The 13,066-nt window shown below is 32.3% G+C and overlaps 1 protein-coding gene and 2 long non-coding RNA genes across 9 annotated transcripts in view; 1 reads left to right on the top strand and 2 right to left on the bottom strand.

Annotated features, from left to right (window-relative positions):
* The window catches only part of LOC126880627 (protein lap4-like), a 506,864-nt gene that overhangs the window by 423,064 nt on the left and 70,734 nt on the right, over positions 1-13,066 (bottom strand). The window lies entirely within an intron of this gene.
* LOC126880639 (uncharacterized) lies at positions 10,172-10,677 on the bottom strand. The gene is made up of 2 exons (XR_007696662.1): positions 10,299-10,677; positions 10,172-10,235 (listed from the first exon to the last, which is right to left on the bottom strand). It is a non-coding gene; the product is annotated as an uncharacterized LOC126880639 (long non-coding RNA).
* On the top strand, positions 10,713-11,939 carry LOC126880638 (uncharacterized). Its single transcript, XR_007696661.1, has 2 exons — positions 10,713-11,812; positions 11,876-11,939. It is a non-coding gene; the product is annotated as an uncharacterized LOC126880638 (long non-coding RNA).

Below are 13,066 nucleotides of genomic sequence, written 5' to 3' on the forward strand. Positions count from 1 at the left end.
GCTGCTCTCCTCAAGTCATCCACCCTCAGTATCTCTTTAGCATCGGTTCTCGTTCTCACTTCGTCTGTCGACCTCTTCCTTTGTCTTCCTACTGGCCTACGTCCCACCATAGTTCCGTTAAGCGTTCTACTAGGGCTCCTGTCATTATCGTCAGATGTAACACTGTTAGATTCAAATTTGGGACATCTTATTTATTAAAGCACCCTAAAATATGTCTGTGTAGATATTGGCATTGGATCCGACTCGGTCCGACCGTCACATGTAACACCGTTGCCGTATCCTCTATTTTTTCATACTATTACGTTACAATTTTTTGTGATATTATATTTGTGTGTGAAATGTATCATTTTTGTGTATTTTAGGTATGTTCTAATATATTATGTATATATGTATAGGTTTTTATTTGATTATTTTAAATCATTGTGACGTTTAACTTGCTAGAAACCTTGTAATATTGTGTAATGTGTTAAAAGTAAGTAGTTTTGAAACACCAATTAAGTAAAATTTATTATGTTGTTGTTTTCATCAAATTTGGAAAAATGTGAGAAATGTCCACGTCCGTCTGTCCGTCCGTCTTGTCTGTCTGTTTGCAAACTCAACTCCTCCGTCATTATACCAGGTAGAATGACAAATGAGGTGTCAAATGAAAGCTTATCCAAGGATGGTACTAAAGGTGAGAAATTTAACCTAGGCTGTCTGTCCGTCTGTCTGTCCAACTGCGTATATGATTCCTTCGTCACTATACCAGGTAGAACAACAAATGAGGTGTCAAATGAAAGCTTATAATCCAAGGATGGTACTAAAGGTGAGAAGTTTGACATAGGCTGTCTGTCCTGCTGTCCGTCCGACCGCGAATATAACTCCTCCGTCACTATAACAGGTAGAATGACAAATGAGGTGTCAAATGAAAGCTTATAATCCAAAGATGGTACTAAAGGTGAGAAATTTCTCACCTTTAGTACGATCCTTGTATTATAAGCTTTCATTTGACACCTCATTTGTCATTCTACCTGTTATAGTGACGGAGGAGTTATATTCGCGGTCAGACAGACGGACAGACAACCTAGATCTAATTTTCCACCTTTAGTACCATCCTTGTATTATAAGCTTTAATTTGACACCTCATTTGTCATTATACCTAGTATAATGACGGAGAAGTAAATGTTATTATTCTGTTATTATTGTAGGTACATTTAACATTGATTGAAATTATGAAAGAAATATATAGAAAACAGCATGGCAACACTGTACATAAAAATTCAGCCACATTCAGCTGTGCCGGCTGTGCGTTACATAGGGTGCTTTAATATCCAAGATGTCCCAAATTTGAGTAATACCTGAATCTCCAACCATGTCTCAAATAAACTGCTATATGTCTTGACGGTAGTCCAGACTATGATGCTCAATGCTTAATGATTAGAGCGCATTGAGGATTCGGGACCCAGAGGAACATCCTCAGTCCTCAAGAGTGACAGACAGACAGAAAATATTATGATGATAATAGGAAAGCATTAACATGTAACTGTTGATTCTCTATATTTTTAGGTTAGTATAACATGATAGCACATTGTAATTCGGTAAATATGTAATAATAAAATTCTATACATTTTTAAACAATCACCTTGTGTTTTGCTATATATAATCAAATATTCTCCCCAAAAATACCATTTCTTTATAAATCTTGTCACTACAGTTTAGAAAAACCCTTGTCACGTTTACCAGAAAAAGAAGAGACTATTCGAATACGATCGAACAAAAATAATTCTGACATTGCTAAATTTAAACTGAAATCTTAAAATCTTTCATTCATAAATATCAAGTCCATAAATATCGTTCGTACATCTTTCCATTTAATGAATATTTCCAAAATTTATTTCACTGGCTTTCCGTCAACGATAGAAAATTAGCTTACCGCTTGGCAGGAATTCTGGATCGGACTGAGGTATATATTTATTGAACATTAATTTAACAATAAATGTAAAAAATCTTTATGATAATTATTTCCTCCAGCGACATCTTTAACTAGAGCTTTACACCGTCTTGGCATACTTAGATGAATTTATTAATTTGGTTTTGAGATAATAAGTTCTAATCACGTGTAATAAGATCTTGAAGACCTTGGTGAGAAGGAATATTATGCAGATGAGAAGTAATTTGATTCTGGAGCAAACCCCATATTATAATATGTACCGTAGAATTAAGGTGTGGCCACTGTACAGGCCATAGTCAATTTCCTCATTCAACCTTTAATTAACCGCTCCCTATCTTTATATTTAAATAAAACAAAGTGCGTGTGAGACATCATAGAAATTTCTTATTTGTTTATAAAGTCTCTCCGAAACATTTTGTTCAAATGTCCGCCGTGGCTTCTCTGGGTGACGTGTTACCGAAATGTCCAATTTCATACACAGTCTATAACAGTGACATCCCCCACCCCATAAGCAAGTCTGAGTCTATCCTGCTATATGCTGACGATACTGCACTCCTCTCCGCAGGTATCGTTCAAGGGACGCTGAAACACCCATTTATATTTGAGGGAGCTCAAAATCAATTGATCAATGTCGTGAGGTGGTTCAATAAATGCAGAGTTACACTCAACACCACTAAAACCCGATTTACTTATTTAAACATCCCCGTAGCATTCGATACGAGGACGCAAGGAACCAGACAGTTCTTTTTGGAGAAAGGCAATTAATTCAGACCCTCGGTGTCCTATTTGGGAGTTCATTTTAGCCGAACTCTCAACTGGAAAATCAACATTAAGAGACAATTTGGATATACTTCATCTAAAACCCTCCTGCATAAATACCTACAAAACATTTATTAGGCCAGTTATCGAATACAACACGTGTCACTAAAGAAACGCCAAAGAAACGCAATTTTCAACTAAAAATGGAATGAAACTGGAAATGGAAAAATCCTGAGGAGATGTATCGGGAAACGTGCATACTATTCGTCAGTAACAGGCCACCCTCTTGCTAATCTCTCCACTATAGAGGACAGAATCTGACCTTTCACCAAAATATATATGTCCTACGCTCGATATACACCTCCAAAATCAGAGCTAAAAAGGCCCAATTTATATTTTTTTAATATTTTAAACCGCTCGTCCAAGGTGGGACAAAATAGATTGTAAGTCTTAAATTTATTTCTACAACCCTCTTGAAATGGACTCGCATGTGCAACTCATTCATCATTTTAATTGTAAAGGTTTGTTTAATTATAGTTTAGGGGAGTGCAATTAGAACGAAAAGATACAATGTTTCGGAAAAAATCAAACAAGGTTATATTTTTCTAAAACTTTTTTTGTTAGTTTATAAATATGTTAAAGTAAAAAGTTCTACTCACAAATTTCGCCGCTAATTGTTTATTGATTGTTTAAACAATAACAATTATTTTTTATAAATAATGTTAAGAATACGCGTGAATTCAACATTTTATTTTGATAAAAAATGTTTTTATTTTAGTTTTGATTATGCTGAACCCGAATCTGACATTATAATTTGCAAATTCAAAATGGCGGATTCAAAATGGCGGATTTTTTCCTAAAAATCCTTAAAATGTAGTTGTAAAATCCATTTTTTTTATAAAACGTGTTTGTTTACATATACATATGTGGATATTTTTGAGAGGTTGCTGAACCTGAATCAAATTTTGATAATTTAAATTATAAAATGGCAGATCCAAAATGGCGAATAACTTAAAAAATAGTTGTAAAATCATAATTTCTTTACAAAATGTATTTATTTCTACATATATTTATTTTTGAGAGCTTTGATGAACCTGAATTAAATGTTAACATTATAAACTATAAAATGGCGGATCCAAAATGCGGATTTTCTAAAAAGAACATAAAAAAGAACATTTTTCTAAAACATTTATTGTCTTTATTTTTAACAGGTTGTTGAATCTGAATTAAAGATTAAAAATTTAAATTTCAAAATGGTGGATCCAAAATGGCGGATATTTAAATAAAAAACAAGTAGAATGCCATCAAACAAATATGGAATTTCATTCTCAAAAAAAAGATATACAAATAATTTTCACAATAATATTAAAAATTAAAATGTATTAGAAAGAATATTAAAAAAAAACAAATTTACGATTAGAAGGATATAATTACATATTGGATCATAGTTTTTAATTCCAAACAATTTTTTCTTATAAAAATTTTCGATATTGTGAAATATAAAGGTACTTTACTCTTGAGTGAAATTCATATTTTTTGACATACCTCGTACAAAATGAACAAAATTTGATATTTTATGGTTGCATCCTATGTCATATACGATGAAGAGTATTTTATAATGAATAACTTTTTTTCGTAAAACTGATATTAAAAAAGTTATCAATAGGTTCCAAGTTACGCAGACATACTGTATAAGACCTAAAAAAAAATTTTTTTTGTTGAACATTTATTATTGTTAAAGCTTATTATTAAATGTATTTTAGGTAAATTTTACAGAAAAAAGTTTTGATCACTCTGTATATACACTTTTTCAGCTGGTAATTTTCGGTTTTTGTATTACATTTTTGTTATCTTTCTTAGTTTTCTCAAAAAGAAATTATTTGTTTCATTTTTAAACTAAAATAATTCAGTGTTTTTTAAAGATTACATCCCAAGCTTTCAAAAAATAGCAAAAAAATTGTATTATATTTATTCAGACTTGAGTAATACCGTCTTAAATTGATGGGAATTCTGTAAAACTGCGAAGTCTTCAAAAATTACATTTTTTGAGACATCGTATTATTTGAATTAAATATTTGAGACTTTTTTTGAATAAATCGTCATTAAGAACGATACTTGAAAGGTAAGTTGTGCAAATTTGAGAGTTTTATAAGTAAAATTGTATTAGTTACACATTTTTAAATCATTTATAAACAAAATTCATGTAAGGCTCATTTTCCGCCCACACCGTACTTATGTCCATACATTTTATTTCTTTTTATTAAAACCATCAGATAGTTTATTTCATCTTCTTTCATGTCCAATTTGTAAAATTTCTTTTGATCCATTAGTTAAAGAATTACATTAAAAAAACTCAACCGTGCACTTCTTCCAACGCTAGTTTACAGTGCGCCAATGTGTGTGAGAAGGGTGACTTTAGTGTTATAAATAAAAAATTACAGAAGCTAGAGATTTAATTTTAGAAAAATTTTTGTATAAGGTTTTTTTTGTAAAATTTTCTGAATTTTTCAATGGTCGAGTCAGTTTTTTTCTAAAAATTATATTTTCGGAGTTATTTAAAAAAACATCTAACTTCGCTGTTCATTTGTTTAATAAAAAATGAAGCACCCACTTCTCGAGTAGAACTTTTTGATATGTTGTTTATTAAACATTTCTTAATGAAATTACAAAAAGTTTTATCTTGTTTGATTTTTTCCGAAGTGAAAATCTAAATGCACTCCCCTAGTTAGCGGAATTAAAATTCCGCAAATTGGCATTTTTTCAAGATTTTTTTTTCTCAGAACCTTTATTAAAAATGAACATAAAACTTTTTACATATTAATATCTAACTATTAAAGAATACAAAAAATATATCTCTTTTCATTTATGCACGTACACTAATATTGTACAGGGCGTCAAAGTCGAGGCCTCGAAAAAAAGTAGTTCCGATGGCGGACAGTTAATCTCAGGATTGGGATCTCTGAAACAATAAAATTGTACGGCATTTGAAAAAGGAAGGTTTCTTACGTGACAATTTGCCACCGTTAGTAAAAAATTCCGCAAAAAAAGATTTTACGGAAATTTGAAAAATTTTTGTGAAAAAATCGTCTGTTTTTCTTCAGTTCTTCATGGTTAAAAAATATTTATTTTTTATTTTTTTGGTTATATTGTGGTAAATTGTCACGTAAGAAACCTTCCTTTTTCAAATGCAGTACGATTTTTTTGTTTCAGATACCCCATTCCTGAGATTAACTGTCCGCCACCATTTTTCGAGGCCTTGAATTTTGCGTCCTCTACAATATTAATGTAAGTGCATAAATGAAAAATGATATATTTTTTGTACTCTCTAATAGGTCTGGATCCCGCGTATGAAAAAAAAGTTGATTAATAGCAAGCTGAAAATTTGTTAATAGCTTAAGGGTGTCTAGTCGGATAAACTTTGATATATGGGAACACTGGAACAGGGGCAGTTTTAATTGTGGAACAGGCTAAAAATTTGGAACGGTTACACCACGAAAACGGCACATTTATTTTGTCCGACAGAACAGACTTAAACTCTCCGAACAGAGATTAAACTCTCATGCAAAAATCAGACTGCTATTTATCACCTGTCATAATTCCTGTCATTTGACATATTTTACATGTTCCACTCATTAAAACGCCCATTTGGTGATAAATAGCAGTTTGATTTTTGCATGAGAGTTTAATCTCTGTTCGAAGAGTTTAAGTCTGTTCTGTCGGACAAAATAAATGTGCCGTTTTCGTGGTGTGACCGTTCCAAATTTTTAACCTGTTCCACAATTAAAACTGCCCCTGTTCCAGTGTTCCCATATATCAAAGTTTATCCGACTAGACACCCTTAAGCTATTAACAAATTTTCAGCTTGCTATTAATCAACTTTTTTTTTTCATACGCGGGATCCATACCTATAAGAGCTAGATTTTAATATGTAAAATGTTTTATGTTCATTTTTGATAAAGGTTCTGAGACAAAAATTCTTGAAAAAAATGATTATTTTTGGTCTTCTAAAGTGTACTAGTACCTTGAGTCATCTAAGATCTGCCGATGACATAGTACTCATAAGCAACAATACTAAAGCCTCGGTTTCCTCGAAAGCGGCACCGACAAACTGCGACCATAACACTGCGATGAATGACGTCATAAAAAACTGTACCATGCAAAATAATAGCGGTGGTTTCCAAGGATGCGTTGAAAGTAGGGATTGCAATACAGCAGCATTTTCAATCCAGCGCGGATCCAGCAAAATGTGGAATCAAAATAAAAACACGATTTCAATGTTTTTTTGTCTGTATTCTAAATTTCTAAACAACAGAAACATGAATTATTTAGTTTTTTTGGAAGTGAGACCTTAAAAAACATAGGCCTAACCTACTGCGCACAGAACTGCACATATAGCTGGTTGCGGAGAAAGCCCTTTCGGTCTCTATACTGGTCGGTTTTAAGATCATTAAATAGTCATAGACCATGGACAAATAATCGCCTTTCACTCCTTCGGTCTCATAAATAGCCATTTCCTTTTCCAAAATCTTTTCGTAATCTTTTTGAGAATCAGTTTTTTTTGGTTATAAAAGTTTTCTCTTTCTCGTTTCAATTCAATGTTAAGTTCTTGTTCCAGTAAAATTCACGGGCTCCGGATTAGTTGGCCCACCTTCTTCCATTATGTCCTCTTGTACTGGTTCCACAATCATTTGTTTATTTATATGACTCAACAAATTTTTCATCTCTTGTCGCATTGCATTCTTTTTCGGCATGAGGAAATAACCAGGATTGTTTAGTCCTTCGCCAGACTTTTTTGGATTTTGTTTAAGTCCACTGATGTACCTGTAATTTCAGAGAGGCACCGTTCCGCAATTCTGTTGCGTAGTTCTTCAGATATATCGGCACTAAGGGTAGAGTCCTGGCTATTTAGTTTGTCTAAGGCAAATTTCATGGTTGTGTCGGCCGTTATCAAAGTCAACTCTCATCTGCAAAGAGCTTTTACAGCCAGTTTCACCGGTTAAAAAGTGGCGATCAACTCATTGATTATTGATCATTCGCCAGCAGAGAATTTATCTCAAAATCAATGTCTATCAACGCTTTATCGATGCAAACTTTTAGGCTGTAGAGTAGAAGCTTCTCAGCATACTGAGCTACTGCTAGCGTCATAGAATGGCAAGTTGCCGACTCACGGCTTTGAATAAAGAGGCTAATGAAGGCATTAAGTAACTTATTTCGAATTTGACATGTTTGCGGATCCGCGCTGCTGGATCCAGCACGGTTTTCTGGATGCAGCATGTAAAAAAAAGCGCTGGATCCAGCTGGATTGCTGGATGCTGGATCCAGCAATTGCAATCTCTAGTTGGAAGCCACCGCTTGCTGAGTTTGCACATTCCATTGCCGCAGTGAAGAACCTCTTGAATTTTTCACCGTAATCTGACGTAATTTACCGTAAACCCAGGCTTTAGGAACTGAAAATCTGAGAAAATCAGTGTAAAAATGAATTTAAATAAAACATTTCTATGGTTTGATACATCATTTATAAAACGCTTCAATAGTGTTGAATCCGAATGACTAGGACAACAGTATGAAGACTGAAGATTGTGTTAAAAAACAAAATAAATCTAAAGAAAATGGTATTCAACAGTTGTATTCTACCAGTTACGACCTATGAAATGAGGACCATACCACTAACAGAGGTGTCAGCCAATAGAGTGAGAACTGGGTAGGACACGTGGTACGGCAAAACAACGAAATGTGGACCAGAAACATTGTACATTTAGGCTATTGATTATGTACTATAGAAAGGAACTACAACGTTAACGGGGTTTTATTATTTTATATAGTCAATGAATCTTCTATATATGAAAAACCGCGGAGTGCTACCATTTAAAGGGGTGCGTTTTTGAGTAATGGGTGAATTAGTCCCTGGGCACACGTTACATTAGGCTTAGGGTGAGTTCTATGCACTTTTGTTACAAACACGTCTACATAAAAATTGTTCCTGGTTAAATTTCCTATCTAAATATAACTTTTTAAAGTCAAAGATACTTTTTTTTACAAAAATATATTCAAAAGAAAATGCACAAAGAAACCCAAAAGAAAGGAATTTTGTTTATTGTCCCATAACTTTTGTCCACGGGGATATAGGTATAGACATTGCTTCACAGAAAAAAAACTTACATATTTTGTCTTTAAAATAATGTTTGATAGCGGTCATTACGATTTACAGTTTTCGAAATATGATTTTTCAAAGTTCGCCACTCACAGCAATTTTGGGCAATTTTCCTTGTTATTTCGCAAATATTGTTCTGTAACTTTTTTCTACGTAACTTTAGGCATATGTAATGGTACATGTAAGAGGAATAGAAATCAATTACCTTTAAAATATTCTACTGTATAATGTTGTACGACTTCATTTAAAGAGGTTATCTTTTTCAAGACTTTATACTTTTAACGAGTTTTTATATTTTTTACGATTATTTTTTAAATTTTCCATTATAACTTTTTTTTCTACATTTAGGTATATATTATATAATAAAAAATATAGCTTATTCTGTTTACTTTAAAATGGTGTATTATAAAAAATTCTAGGATTATTTTTGAATAAGATATGCTTTTTCAAAATGTAAAAGTACTTGCAACGATTTTTGATTTTAGGATTATTTTTTAAATTCCCCATTATAACTTTTTTATGGGATTGTGTGTTATGATTGAAGCTTATTTTTATAGATAATACCTTGGATCCACTTGACTCGGCCGGGCAAACTTCAAAATATGGATTAATTCCAATATTTACTGTCAAAGCTCCTGCTTTCAAGCTTTGCTTGAAAAAATAGCATGTAAATGTACCAAAGGATGTACAAAAAACTGCGGTTGTAGGAAGATAGGAATTAGTTGTTCAATATTCTGCAAAGGGTGCATGTGCATGGGTACTAATTGTGGGAACTCTAAGATAACTGAGGTGTCAGAGGAAGTTATTGAAGCTAATAAAATAACGAAGAGATGGACTTAGATTTTGAAAATTTTTTAAATGTCAACGTTTAAATAATTTTAACTAAAGTGATGTTTTCTAAGACTAATGTTTATGTAATTTTTGTAAAAGAAATAATATTAAATAATACAGGTAAAAAAATATCAAAGAATCACTCGGTTTCCATTATATATTTAAATATAGATGATACACCATTTTAAAGAACAGAAAGTAAGCCCTCTTTATTGAGCAATATATAGTATATTCATGTACAAGAAAAAAAATTTATAATGACAAATTCCAAAAATAATCGTAAAAAATGTAAAAATAATATTTTTTTGTATTAGGTATTATATAATATATAATATATACTATATATAATATATTATATAATAAGATTAATATATTATATAGTATATATATATATATATATATATATATATATATATATATATATATATATATTTAAAGGTATTCAGCTAGTGAATTCAGAGGTTGAATCGGTCAATTTAGTTGGCAATTAAATAAAGAAGTCAACTACTTCATTGATATATTGAAAACGTTTCGCTTTACAATTTCGAAAGCTTCATCAGTTCACTACAAATAAAGGATGAAGTCTATAAGTATAAATAACCTTAACAAAAGTGATATAATACTTACAAAGCAATTTGTAGTATGTTTAAGATGTTAAAACAAAAATTCTACAGATACTACTCATTCTATAACAACAACTTAACGATACACTGCGGAAAAATACACCATGTATTAATGTTCATTGGCTAGTTATTTAATTCGGTGATTTGAATCTCACTGAAGCCTTCATTTGTAGTTGATCACCGTTAGACGAATTAGCGGCAAATGAGATGTTATTTTTCCCTATGCCAAATCCACCCACTAGCCGACGACACGCATGTTTGTAAGATTTATGGCTCAAGCCCTTGAGTAAGAGGTAGAATATTGACTTAACTTATACAGGGGTGTTAGAGAAATTTTTTGTTCGAAGGGTAGAATAACGTGGCAGAATTATTTGAAGCTTTAAATCTCGGAATATGGGTCAATCTTCACAGTCTTCGTCTTGCAACCCTTTCTTAGACACAGCCTCCGACTTCATTTTTCCAAGATTTTCTCGGTCGTCCTCTTCTTCTTGTTTGTCTTGGGCTTCATTCTGCAACCTTGCCATCCATGTGTTTTCTGCTCCGCAGACGTGACCGTATCATTCAGTCTTCTCTCGTCCTTATAATGCAGGGCATATTTTTCCATTGCATCTCTCCTCATCTCCTCACTTGTTACTTGGTCTTTCTTGTGAGACCACAACAATTTCCCAGTTTTCCATTTCGATTGGGAAATGCGCTTTTGGATTGATTTGTTTATGACCGAAATTTCGGAGGCATATGCCATGATGCTTCGTACAATTATTAAGTACATCACATTTTTCTTTGTTCTTTCCCTTGATGTTCTTATTCCAGATCATTATAGAGTTGTCTGATGCAAGATCTGTTGTCCCAATATATTTTTCATTTTTATTTCTGCCCCTGCAGTTCCGTTTTTCGACATTACAAAACCCAAATTTAAAATTCCGTTCCTTTTATTCCTACTTATCTATTGCCAAATCATTGACGTCTTCTTCCGATATTGCTAAGTAGTCCGTTTTTTCATATCTATTTCCAGGCCCGCCGGTATTTTTTTTTTATAACCCACATAACCCATATTCTGAGATGCAAAGATTCAAATAATTCTGCCATAATAAATCCCATCTTACATAACAAACAAATCAACACAACCCATATTCCGAGATTTAAAGCTTCAAATAATTCTGCCACGTTATTCTACCCTTCGAACAAAAAATTTCTCTAACACCCCTGTATAAGTTAAGTCAATATTCTACCTCTTACTCAAGGGCTTGAGCCATAAATCTTACAAACATGCGTGTCGTCGGCTAGTGGGTGGATTTGGCATAGGGAAAAATAACATCTCATTTGCCGCTAATTCGTCTAACGGTGATCAACTACAAATGAAGGCTTCAGTGAGATTCAAATCACCGAATTAAATAACTAGCCAATGAACATTAATACATGGTGTATTTTTCCGCAGTGTATCGTTAAGTTGTTGTTATAGAATGAGTAGTATCTGTAGAATTTTTGTTTTAACATCTTAAACATACTACAAATTGCTTTGTAAGTATTATATCACTTTTGTTAAGGTTATTTATACTTATAGACTTCATCCTTTATTTGTAGTGAACTGATGAAGCTTTCGAAATTGTAAAGCGAAACGTTTTCAATATATCAATGAAGTAGTTGACTTCTTTATTTAATTGCCAACTAAATTGACCGATTCAACCTCTGAATTCACTAGCTGAATACCTTTAAATTTAAATTAACGGTCGCATACCTTGCAATATATATATATATATATATATATATATATATATATATATATATATATATATATATATATATATATACTATATATAATATATTATATAATAATATTATTTTATTTTTATATTATATTATAAAAAATCGTTAAAAGTATAAAACCTTGAAAAACCATAATCTCTTTAAAAAAAGTCGTACAACGATATACAGTAGACCATTTTAAAGGTAATTGATTTCTATTCCTATTACGTGTACCATTGCATATACCTAAAGTTACGTAGAAAATAGTTACAGAACAATATTTGCGAAATAACAAGGAAAATTGCCCAAAATTGCTGTGAGTGGCGAACTTTGAAAAATCATATTTCGAAAACTATAAATCCTAATTACCTCTACTGAACAGCATTTTAAAGAAGAAATATGTAGATTTTTTTTCTGTAAAGCAATGTCTATACCTATATCCTCGTGGACAAAAGTTAGGGGACAAAAAACAAAATTTCTTTCTTTTGGGTTTCTTTGTGCTTTTTCTTTTGAATATATTTTTGTAAAAAAAAGTATCATTGACTTTATAAAGTGATATTTAGATAGGAAATTTAACCAGGAACAATTTTTATGTAGATATGTTTGTACTAAAAGTGCATAGAACTCACCCTAATGTAACCTGTGCCCAGGGACTAATTCACCCATTTCTCAAAAACGCACCCCTTTAAATGGTAGCACTCCGCGGTTTTTTCATATATAGATGTCCATTGACCATATGAAATAATAAAACCCCGTTAACGTTGTAGTTCCTTTTAGCTATCTTATTTTGAATATAATCAATAGCCTAAGAGACCACGCGAGCACAGTCGTAGTAAAGGAAGACCACAAAAACGATGGCTAGACGACACCAAAGCAAAAATGGGGAGAAACTGATACCAAACAGTGCAAAACAGAGAAGAATGGAGAACTCATGGGGAGGCCTTTTTCCAGGAGCAGATGCAAACAGGCTGAAGAAGAAGAAGTAGAATTAATGATCTCAGAACGGCTTTTGCTAATGTAAACATTAAT

Source organism: Diabrotica virgifera, chromosome 2 (assembly GCF_917563875.1).
Source record: "Diabrotica virgifera virgifera chromosome 2, PGI_DIABVI_V3a".
NCBI classification, from domain to species: Eukaryota; Metazoa; Arthropoda; class Insecta; order Coleoptera; family Chrysomelidae; genus Diabrotica; species Diabrotica virgifera.